Here is a 12,223-nt window from a genome sequence, read left to right as displayed (position 1 = left end):
AGCTGCCCTGCTCTCCAGTTCTGCAGCTCTCCAGTCAAAATGGTGACCACCAGTGGTCAGGCTATATTTGCTATATATTGTTCAAGCTATATAGTGCCCACATTCTCATTATTTCCATTATTTAGATAATTCATAAACTGAATGCATAAGGAATGGTAAATGTCTTATTTGCCTGAATTATTTTCATGATGAAGCTCCTGCAATTTATTTATTTATGCATTTATTTTTTTAACAGTTTGGAATGTTTTCATATCACTTGGTTCTGCATTTTTTTTAATCTTTTTGCATCTGGGGGATTTAAACAAACTGCTGCTCTTCAAACACAGCCCTCACTGTTTCACAGCTCCCCAGTCTGAATGCTCTTTCCCATCACACTTCCTTGCTCCAGCAATTCTCTCCACAAAAGATCCTAGCAGTAATTTCTACCAGAGGGTATAAATTATTGTATCTGACAAACAGGATGAGCAATGGCTGTGTCTTTTCAGTTCTATTGCAGCAGATGTCAGATTTACTCGCTTCTGACTCTGCTTCTCTAAAGGTTTATTTTCATTTTTCTATGTTCCAATGTGAGGTACATAAATATTTTCTGTAGCAGTGTTGATCACTGGAAGGTTTCTGACTGCTTGCAAGCATCATTTGAGAATGTGTCATTCCTGATATTTGGATTTAGTTTCCAGGGTTTTAAATGTGGAGTCTCTGCATATCCTTAGGATGGGCTTTTTCAATTACAGAAATACAGACCTGAGAAACACCTCAGGTGATCCCATAATTCACCCTCCAGCCCAAATAGCTGTAGTAGAAATGACTGTCATTCATGGCTGATATTTGGCTGGGCTGTTTTCAGGGACCTCTTGTGATGAAGAGCCCAGAAGCTCTCCAGATATTTGCTCATATATTTAGTCCTTTTCATTTTCCCTCCTGTTAAAGATTTTTCTGCTGTTGAATCTCCCTTGTTATACTTCAAGCCTATCACTTTTTTCTGCCTGCTCTATAAAGGAGCAGATAGTTTTATTTCTTCTGCTGCACAACCACTTTTGGTGTACCCTAGAGGACATAGGTATAGCTATTTTTTTTGTGTTGTACATTATTTCTTCTTAAATCTTGTGATAAATGGTTTAAATCCAGAAATATCACACTATCCTCAACTTTATGCTACAGACTTTGACAAATGGTTCTCTTCCTTCTCCATCTTCTGTTGTTTGTGTCTGTGTTTGGTCTTAAATCAATTCCAATGAGAATTCAGCTGGTTTATAACAATAGATGAATCTGGCTTTTCAATATCTGGCCCCTGCTAGACAAGGTAAAAACTTTTCCCAGGAGATGGGCTCTGATATTATACACCAAAATACAGGATTCTGTTAAATACACTGGAAAACTCAACTCCTTCTTGTAGTGCTGCTGTTAAATCCCATGGCAATTCAGCTGGTTTGAGAAGCAATCGGATATTTGACTTTTTTACTGAACCCCTCAGATCCCATCTCCCTGGGCTCTTGGAGTTCTATCTTTTCTTTCTGTGTGTAGTAAATTAACTGGCAGCAGGGGCTGTCTGACTATGTTCTGATGGCAAAAGTAATTTTAGGTTTTCTTATCTCTTAGTCTTTCACCTTTTGCTTAAAGAACAACCAATCTTTCAGCCTGAAAACATGAATCTGTCAACAGCAGTCAGTCACTGTGGGAATGTGTAGGGAACACCTTTCACATTCAGCCTGGTTAATGTAGTGGGTTTTGCTGTAAAATATTTCAACCAGCATAGAGTTTGGCTGACAGTCCATTCTCCAGTGGGTGGGATAAACTGGGAGAGGCATCTTTTGAAAAGCGACTGCCCCACAAATCTCTGGAGTTTGCACGTGGGGTCTGTTGTTGATGATGAGTTGTGTTGAAGATGCTGACAGATTGTCACATTCTCTAAGCTGGTGGCTTCTGTCTCATCTGACAATGCAGCAGCTGTACCAAGGACATCTTACATCAAAAGCATGAGTTTCTGCAGCCCAAAGAAAACAAAAGGTTCTGTATCTGAGGCTTCTAAAGTCGTATTCTTTGTGGATTGTGTGCAGAGTGAGATTTGTGCTGCAGGCTTGGCCAGGGTTTGCACACAACTCACTTTAATGGCTCCTTGAGATGCCTTCCTTCTCTCAGGCATGGTGCTATTTTATCCCAAGGTCTATGAAGAAATGCCAGAACTATGCCATATCCTCTGAGCTGAGTCTTTCTGGATATTCTAAAAATTAATTCTGATTCTTCTTCATCTCACAGGTCCTAGCCTATGCCAGGACATAGGAACTGGGGCTCGTTCAGGCATTTGGCAGAATCCTGGAGTCCCCTTGGGTTTCTCTTTGGTCTTTCAACCTGCAAAATCAGGGCCTACAGTAAAATCACTCTGGGTAGGACAATTTCCAGCTTCCAGTTTCCCCCTTCCAGAGGTCTGCTATCTTCAGAAGTTGTGTTCAGCATCCATTAGTCCTGAGATATCCTGTGGCCAACTATGTATCTGCTTTTAAGAGAGGATTGCACTTGTATAGCAGTTGCAGTTGTGAAATAGCATGAGTTCTTAGGGCTTTTTTTTTGTTTCCTTGAGGCTGGTAGAGCCCTCAGTGGACACAATAGTATGAGGGAATCTGTATGAGAAAGTGATTTTTTTGGAACACATCTGCCATCACTGCTGACTTCACAATGTTTGCGGTTGTTTCCCTCTACTCAGAAATGCTGCTCCTTGAGAATATCTGCCACTGATCTTTACTGCTCCCTGAAAAGAGAAGTGATGTGCAGGCTGTCATTAATTTTGAATCCTGAGAATACTGTGCCAACCTCTCCTTCTTCCAAATGCTCAGCAGTCGCTCTCTTTAAATTGTGCCTGAGCTAGAAATTTGAAAGATGGCATAACAATATGTTAAATGTCTCCTGCTTTGTAAATATGTCTAGACTGTGGCCTCCAGTGGAGTGGAAAGACACTGGAGATTGGTAAAAATTTGTTAGTTCAGGTGCTTCCCATATCTGGAGCAATTGGACTGTGGCATCAGAGCTCAGTCGGTGTCCTGAGATGTGCTTGTGTTCAGGATGTTGTGTTTTACTGCTTCTCATTTGGATGAAACCATTTAAAAATAGGCTGGATGTCTCTGTGCTCTGCTGCATTTTGAAGCACACAGTAACCTGCAAATCACAGCTGACTGTGTCCTGCTGAGCACAGCCTCAACATTCCCTGAAACTGCTGTAGGCTCCAAAACCTGCCAGGATTCTACCCCATTTTTGAGTCTTCAGAAACTTCATCAGCACAGCTTACCTGCAGAGAAGACAGTGTCGTCAGCAGACAGGGCTGTCATATTTTGACTGCTTTGTGACCTGGTTACCAGGAGAAGCATTTTAATGCTTTTTCCTTTCCATGAGCACAGAGCAGCACAATGATCCACCTTCCCCTCCTGCTGCACTCCCGCCCTCCACACCTCTCCCATGTAGCTGGGAAGGAAGGAGGAGGCTCACATGAGAGATTTTTGTGGTGCTGTAGGAAGTCCTGCTATGCAGTGACCCAGATATGTGAGGGATGCTGCAGTAGCAGCTCTGCAGTTGCAACGTGCCCTGTTCTGTACTTCACTCCCCTCTATTTTTTTCTGTTCTCCCAGCTCCGTGGGGCTCTAGTCATCACCACTTTCAGACCCTGCAGCCTGTGTTTTCCCATTCAGCATGGTGTGGTACCTCAGTGATCACCCTGTGGGGCTGGCCACACCTGTGTCACCTGTGTCATGGCCACACCAGACCGCTTGGGCACCTCTCTCAGGTTTCTGTTTGTTCAGAGCTGAGTCACATTTTTGATGCTGCCACATCATGGTTGCAAGGGTTCCTGTGAAGAGATGCATTAAAAGTCCAGAAAGATTTTGGCCAGGGAAAAGGTAATATTTATTACTCCTAGAGCTATTCTGGCTCTCCTCTGCTTCCCATTTAAGGTATCCCCTCTGGGCATCTTCCCAATACTGTTCTGGAGGTCGGGTACATACAGGAAGGTGGCAGTGGCAGACAGAGATCCTCCTTCAGCAGAATCCAGACATCTGAATCACTCCTGACAGTTGAGAATGTGCTTTACTAATTTGATCTCCTTCATTTTTAATTACCGCAGAACTCCCTCTGATCTCTTCATGAGTCTGATAGCAGGAAGGGAGTTTAGCTGATAAGGATCACTGCCATCAGGGCAGTTGCTTGGCTTTTTAAATGGAAAATATTGATAGCAGTCCCCGGGAGCAGCTTCCTTTAGGGCGAAGCCCTTTCCTGCACCCCTTGATGGCTGGGATCTCTGGGAACCCTTTGCTTTGTTGTGGGGCTGTAGGCAGTGTTTAAAGGGGACTTTTTAAGATTTGGCAGTGGGAACAGCACTTGGCATGGTGCTCCTGCTGACACTGCACTGCAGTCTGTTTTTGTGGCCACCATCAGGCTCTTCTGCCAGCCTGACCATATGCTGTATGTTTTACACTCCAGAGTCCGAATTCTGAGCCAGCCTTCCTTCCTTCCTTCCTTCCTTCCTTCCTTCCTTCCTTCCTTCCTTCCTTCCTTCCTTCCTTCCTTCCTTCCTTCCTTCCTTCCTTCCGCCACTTCCGCCACTTCCGCCACTTCCGCCACTTCCGCCACTTCCGCCACTTCCTTCCGCCACTTCCTTCCGCCACTTCCTTCCGCCACTTCCTTCCTTCCGCCACTTCCTTCCTTCCTTCCGCCACTTCCGCCACTTCCGCCACTTCCGCCACTTCCTTCCTTCCTCCACTTCCTTCCTTCCGCCACTTCCTTCCTTCCGCCACTTCCTTCCGCCACTTCCTTCCTTCCGCCACTTCCTTCCTTCCGCCACTTCCTTCCGCCACTTCCTTCTGCCACTTCCTTCCTTCCTTCCGCCACTTCCTTCCTTCCTTCCGCCACTTCCTTCCTTCTGCCACTTCCTTCCTTCTGCCACTTCCGCCACTTCCTTCCTTCCGCCACTTCCTTCCTTCCTTCCGCCACTTCCTTCCTTCTGCCACTTCCTTCCTTCTGCCACTTCCGCCACTTCCTTCCTTCCGCCACTTCCCTCCGTTTATAGCATGTGCCAAGCTGCACTGATATTCTCATCTCTGAGCAGAATTTTTGCCAAAAAAGAGCTTAAAGGGTTCACATTTTGAGCTAATACCATGTTAATATGTTATTAAGGATTCTCTCTTATTCCACAGAATATTAGTTCTTTTTTGCCATCCTAGGCAAGAATAGGTTGTACCTCATCTCATAAATGTCTGCTCATTTTGTAGTGCTGTGAGCATAATAAAGAAATTATAGTGAAAATAATAGAGCATTTTTAAAGGAGTTGGATATGCTGTGTTCAAGAGCTGATAGGGTCATTATTATAGTCAGCATCAAAATGCCAGTTGTAATCAGGAAGATTTCTTAAGAAAAGAGACCAAAAAAAAAAGTTGATAATATAGAAGAATTTGATCATATTATTGGAACAGGATGCCCAGGGAGGAGGTGGAATCACCATCCTTGCAAGTGTTAAAAAAAATGTAGATGTGGCACCTGGGGACATGGTTTATTGGTGGAGTTGGTAGTGTTGGGTTAATGGTTGGACTTGATGCTTTTACATCTTTTTTTCTAGATGCTTTTAGGTCTTTTCCAACCTTAATGATTCTGTGATTCTGTGGCTCTGCTTAGCAAAGTGCACCTTCACCTGGTGCCACTAAGGTGGGAGCATCTTCTTTGAAATCAGAAATGTCCTTCAGTTTTGAAGAGAGTCGTGTGAGCCTGTACCAAATGAGAAATGTGAAAAGCTCCAGCAACTTCAGAAAATAGACTGTCCTCAATTACAATGGGCTTTACTAGAGTCTGAGAGCAGAATGTGACCTGATTTGTTGCTACAGAGCTGTGTTTGTTGAGTGTATTCTAACTTGTGTAATCTGCTCCCAGGATACCACAGGAGGAGATACGGATCTTCCTGCTAATTGCAGACTCAATTAGGCAAAATGACCTTTTTAAGGCTGTACACTTTATAACACTTTAGGGCAATTTAAGTGAACAGCAGGAGTTTTAGCATTTTTCTTTCAGAACAGAAAACTTAAATGAAGGTTTTGAGTTTGATGTTCTCTCAGTCTTTGGTTAAGTTGGATATGCCAGGTAAGAACTGGGCCTGCTTCTACCTCCCCTGAAGTCAGTGGGCATCTGCAAATTTTGTGTGCATACACATATTAATGCAGGGCTGCCATGGAGCAAAGCTGTTCAGCTAGCAGGGGTGTGCCCAGCACAGTTTGGGAGTTGCTACTGAAAGGCTGTGATTTAGCAAAGCACTTGAGCAGATGATTATTCCTGCTCCTCTTTGAGCATCCCTGCTAATTCGTGTTCCTGACTCCAGTCAGGTTTGTGAGTCTTACTGATGCTATTAGGTTTCTCACCTGGGCTGAAGCTTGAGGCTAGACTTCATGGCATTTCCATGTTTTACTGGTATCTCCCCAGTTTTACAAGTATTTTTTCTAGAATTTTTACTTTGTGCATGAGCAAGACTCTGTCTTTGCAGAGTGAGTCACATTGTTGGCTTTTTGAAGCAGAGATTCAAAACAAAATAGGTAAATAGTTTAAAAAGCTGAAAAGTTTGCACTGAACCCTCAGAATTTAATTCTCTTCTCTGGGGAAGAGTTACTGGGAACTGCATGTTGATGTGTGTACTGAGTTTATGAGGAGAAAGATTGGCCTTGGTGTCTTTTGATGAATTCTTCACCTTGGTTGTGTACACTATGTAATTAAAAAAGTTAAAAAGAAATTCCTCTGAGTCACTAATTTCTCTTTCAAGAGGAAAGCAGCTGGCAAGACCTTGAGATTTGTTATGGCTTGGTAGAGGGATGAGAGGCAAGAACTGTGTGTTTGTGCAGAGAACATCAAATGGCACTAGAACCACTTTGGTTGATGAGCAATCAAAATATGCCTGATGGAGTCAGTAGGGGCTGGAGAGTTGCTCACTCACCTCCAGATCTGTTTCTTGCCATCTCCACTGGGATGGCTGTTCAAACCCTGGTAGGAAATGTGCTTCCTAACCTCTTGGTGATCGCTGCATTCCTGCTCTCTACACCACACTGCTGTGAATTGATTATTTCCATTCCAAACCCACACCTCTCAGTGTCCAAGTGATGCAACAAAGTGATAATAAAGTGTCCTATGTGCCAGGCCAGCTGGGGAAAAGAGGCGAACTGAAAAAAACTTTGCTGTATTTCATTATTTTTTGGATAAAAGGAAAACTTATGTATTCCTATGAAATGCAAAGGTATTCCACAGAAGGTACTCTTCCCCAAGTTGTATCAGGTTTCAGTATGATCACATTTCAACACTAAACAGCCTAGACAGACTTTTTTTTTTTTAATTAAGATTCAGTCTAGTTCCTGGTAACACATTGGGAAAAAATGACTGAAGAAAATGAACATCAATTATTCACAGTCTATTGGAGAAGCCTTGTATAAATTATTCACAGAAGACATTCTGAAGCTGGCAAGATTATAGGAAACATTAATAATAAAGCAATGATTTCCTCTCATCCTTTGTCTTCCTCTTTTTTTCCCTCCTCATCCTGTGTTTAGGTTGATCCTTGGTTCCATGTTGTGTAGACCCCGAGGCCCCAGGGTATCACTGAAAAGCCTCCATGTGCTTGTCCTTGGCCACATCTTCCCCTCCAGGCTTGTGGCATGTGTCTGCTGAAAACAGCAGCTGTTCTGGGACACAGCTGCCTGATGCTGCCAACCTCACATTTCCACCTCTGCCCATGGGAGGCTGAGACAGTTCAGGCCTGACTCTGCCTGCAAGAGATGGCAGCACATCACCTGAATCCCAGATCATGGGGCTTTGGATGAACAACACAGGAATGGAGAGGGGAGAGATGGAAAACCAGTGTTTGAGATTATCTTTGCTTTGTATTTTCATTGATTTGTGCAGAACTGCTCAATTGCTATCCCTTTCTGATATTGTACAACCTGGTAAAATCCAGTCCTGTGTTTGTTTTTTTTTTAATCCTAATTATTGAGAGACAGGGAGACACAGAAGAAAACACATGACTGTGCACATGTTCAGTGGCAACAGAATAAACAGAAGACCTGAGATAGTTTAGTTTTAGTTTTAAATAAGAAATGTCTGGAAGTAAAAGTCTGCTGAGAAGAGTGGTGGAGGTAGAAGTAGTGGGTCCAAATGGGATTGGAAGCTGGATGAGGAAAGAGGGAAGACTTAGAGGCCAGGGCTGCATAAGGGAGGAAAGCATATAATTACATTAGAGTTTGGTGGTGGAGGATGTAGGGTATTGAGACAGCTTTGGTTAATCTTCTGGTGAAATCTTAAATATTCTGATCCCTCTCACAGTGTGGCAGAATCTGAAAGATACTTGACATGAGAAAACACTCCAGAGGAAAGTTTCAGAGCACAGGAAAAGCTGAATAGCTGAATACATGTGAGGATCTACTCTGTTTGTCAATCTTTGTTCATGCTAATCCTGTCCTGATCCCCAGCTTCAGAGAGTTAAGCAATGTGAGAATGTTAGGGTCACTTAATACAAGAGATATTTGCCAACTAATATTGATCCTAGTCCACCAAAATCACCAGGAGGGCCACCACAGTACTAAAAGACAGAATGTGACCCTGGAGACTTGCAGTCAAAGGGCAAATGAGACAAGCTTGTTTATGGTCTGTTTTGCCCTCTGGGGAGTTGTTTTCATGTCAGCAAAGTGATTGTAAAGTGCAATCAGATCTGCCAAGGGTTGGACTGCAAGCACTCCTTGGAAGTGGTTACACCGTGGGCAGGGCTCCTGCTTCAGGATGCCCCAGTCCTCATGGTGCGTCCTAGGAGGGAGGCAGGGCACCACTGATCTTGACTCACAGAGTTTAAGAGTGAGGGGTTTGATTAGGTTTGCTGGTCTGACCCTCACAGACCATTGAAATACACCCAGCCAGGCTGATGGTGGGGCTGATAATGGGTATTTGGCATGAGCTTTTCTTCCATATGGTATCCAGTTATGGCATGGACCACTTGAGAGACAAAGGGTCCATCACATGCCATGACAGATTGTTCCAACAGTCAGTCATTCCTCCTATTAAAAATCTGTGCCTTATTTCCAATTTGAGTTTGTTTGGGTTCAGCTTCCAGAAGGTAGCTCTTCTCATGCATTTGTCTGCTTGATTAAAAAGTGCAGCAGGATCTTGTGTTTTCTCCCCCTGGAGATGCTTATATATTAATCAAGTTGACTTTCAATCTTCTTGTGATAAACTAACTAGATTAAGTACTTCAGATCTCTCACTGGAGGACATTACCTCTAATTTTAAAACCATTTTAAGTCCTTTTGTTTTGTACTGACCTCATAAAAATGCCAAGTCATATCTATATGCAGCATTATAACAATCTTCTTCCCTGTAATCCATGTTTCATCCTCCATATCTCTGCCTGCACCTTCTGAATTTATCCAGATCTCACTAGTGACTTTTTTGGATGCCTTGACAGTGGAAGCTCTTGATGAATGGTGGGTCTGCTGTCATCCTCAGCTTGCTGCTCTCTGGGATACATTTCAGCCCTCTGCAGGCAGGGCTGGCACTCCTGGCCCTCAGCAGCTTGTCTTTAGCTCTGACTCTGCTAAAGCACACTGAGTGGGCTCAGGCTTGGTAACAGTCTCTCCCCTGCCAATCCTGATACCATTCCTTTTCTTTTTGCCTGCAGATCATTGAGAAAAATGTAGGCAGCCATCAGACTCAGTCCTGGGCAGGCAGAACTGCACCCTTCCTCCCTGCTCAAGGATGGTTTCTAACAGCCCCACCTGAGGTCTATTACTCAGGCAGTTCTCAATCCCTTTAAGGTGTTCCCCACCTTTCTTCATCCGAGTTGCATGCAAAACTAAGCTAACTGTGTTAGGAACCCTAAATCCATGACATCCACTCTATTGTATTTGTGGGGTCCCTCATGGCAGGGAGGAATGATGAATCTGACTCCATGTTCTCAGAAGGCTAATTTATTACTTTATTATACTATATTATATTAAAGAATGCTATACTAAACTATACTAAAGAATACAGAAAGGATACTTACAAAAGGCTAAAAAGATAATAATGAAAACTCCTGACTCTCTCCAGAGTCCTGATTGGCCAAAGAGTTAAAACAGCTCACAGCAGAATCCAATGAAACAATCACCTGTGGGTGAACAATCTCCAAACACATTCCACATGTGAGCACAACACAGGAGAAGCAAATCAGATAATTATTGTTTTCCTTTTTCTCTAAGGCTTCTCAGTTTCCCAGGAGAAAAATCCTGGGCAAAGGGATTTTTCCACAGTATGTGAATGCCACATCCACTCTATCATCTTCATCAAGTGGCTTGTAAGCCTTTTAAAGAATGACATGAGGTCTCTTTGACAAGACTTGTACAGTGGTGGCTATTAGCACTGGATCTCATGTCAATTTTTTATTAAGTGCATATGCTGTCAGCTTTATTGCATGTGTGTAGGAATGTGTGTGGCTGCCTGTGGCAATGTCTACTTAAACTGTACTTTACAACATCTTTTTGGGAGAAAAACTAGTCACCTGCACAAACCACAACATATTTTCTTTTTTTCATGCTTCTGTAGTTATTTAGGAAAGCTACAGCTTCAAATCACCAATAATTGTATCAGCTCCAAAGGCAGCAGTGTATCCAGCACCACAGAGTGTCATGCTGTTCCTAACTGCCTCTGGAAATGTTCTCCCAGTTTTAAAATGCCCATGATGGGGCAAATAATGAAATCTTTTCATGCATTTCACAGTTTTCTTCACAGAAAGCAAGATCACATTGAGTCTTCACAATGTGCATTGCTCTATGTAAGTTGGGGTGTAACACCCAAACTGATATTTGAGAGGTATAATAGTAGAGTTTGCAGTTAGAGAGGGACAGAAAATAGTGATGTCCAGTTATTCAGTAGAGATGGTTTCTCTGAAAATTAAATCAAATGCCTAAACAAATGGACTCTGGCGTCAGGGGTGTTCACAGAATCTTCCTCTAATGTGGAAGAATAATTTTTCCTCTGGATTCTGAAGAGGGAGGGTTTAGTGGAGGACAAATCAGAGCACACACCTAAAATACAGAATTTGTGTTCCCAAAACTTTGCATCACTCTTTAACTTCCTAAGTTGTGATGCAGCCCTTCTTGTTGGCAGCATCTTGTGTGTGTCACCCTCACAAACACAGCTGCAGTAATTCCAGCTGTTTCTGTGGCTGCTGGGAATTGCTGCATCTGTGCTCAGCTATGTCTTAGTGATTGGAGCAGCCACGAGGAAGGAGAAGGTCCTGGGATGCCCCTGGGATGGATCATCTGTCTGTGCTCTGTCCCTCCACAAATGACTGATCTCCCTGTCTCCAGCTGGGATGAACTCTTGAACTGATGCAATTTAGACTAAAGAAAGTTTGCCCTGTTTTTGGTCTCCCCCTTGATGAAAGACCAAGCTGTGGGACTCTAGGAGAGGAGACCATCTTCATGCTCACCACACACTGGATTTCCTCCCCACCCTTCTCCAGCTGGAACGAGACCAAATGTTGCATCTGTTCCAATGTTGAAAGTGCTTCATGTTGCCATTAGCCACATCCAGCCCCAAATTGAACCTGGCAAGCAGCTGGCATGCTCAGAGCCAGTTTGCTTGCAGGGGAATGTGTTTTGATGGGAAATGCTGCTGCCTTTTAAATACAATTCTTATAAGGAAAGAAGCTAATTCCCCACCAAAATAAAATAAAGGCTCACCTATTTTCTGGAAGGTGAGAGATGTGTGATGTGTCTTGCACAGCAGCTGGCCTGATCTCTTGTACTCTTTTATTTCTCTCAAATGATCAGTTTGCAAGGGGTTAAAATATATTAGTTCACCTAAAGTAAAAATCTCTGCTCAGCCTCACTGTGATGGAAGAGGAGGCTCTGCTGCCCTCAGCATCTTCATTATAGCAATGAATTGCTCACGGTTCTTGACTCCTTAGTTGAATTTCATGGTTCTGGAATGGTTAAGCAACACACTCAATTTCTTGGTATTTAGCTTTCTTTAAAAAAGAAACAGTTTCAACAGTTTCTGTTTCAACTGTTGAAACAGAAACTGTTAAAGAATTCAAAGATGTCACGAGGGAGCTTACTTTTCTGCTTCCCTTCCTGATAGCTTCTCTCTGCACCCTTCAAAAGGAAAAAATAAAGCAAGATTTATTAATAATGCTAAAGCAGTGAGTCAGGATGTCTTTATATATTTAAGGTGCAAAAGCTGTACAAAG

The 12,223-nt window shown here is 43.1% G+C and overlaps 1 protein-coding gene across 2 annotated transcripts in view; it reads left to right on the top strand.

The window, feature by feature from the left end:
* The window catches only part of ELAPOR2 (endosome-lysosome associated apoptosis and autophagy regulator family member 2), a 101,151-nt gene that overhangs the window by 51,690 nt on the left and 37,238 nt on the right, over positions 1-12,223 (top strand). The window lies entirely within an intron of this gene.

This window comes from Molothrus aeneus, chromosome 5, assembly GCF_037042795.1.
Source record: "Molothrus aeneus isolate 106 chromosome 5, BPBGC_Maene_1.0, whole genome shotgun sequence".
In the NCBI taxonomy this organism is placed as follows: domain Eukaryota; kingdom Metazoa; phylum Chordata; class Aves; order Passeriformes; family Icteridae; genus Molothrus; species Molothrus aeneus.
Note: the sequence above shows the minus strand (reverse complement) of the source record. Positions and strands in the feature narration are given on the sequence as shown.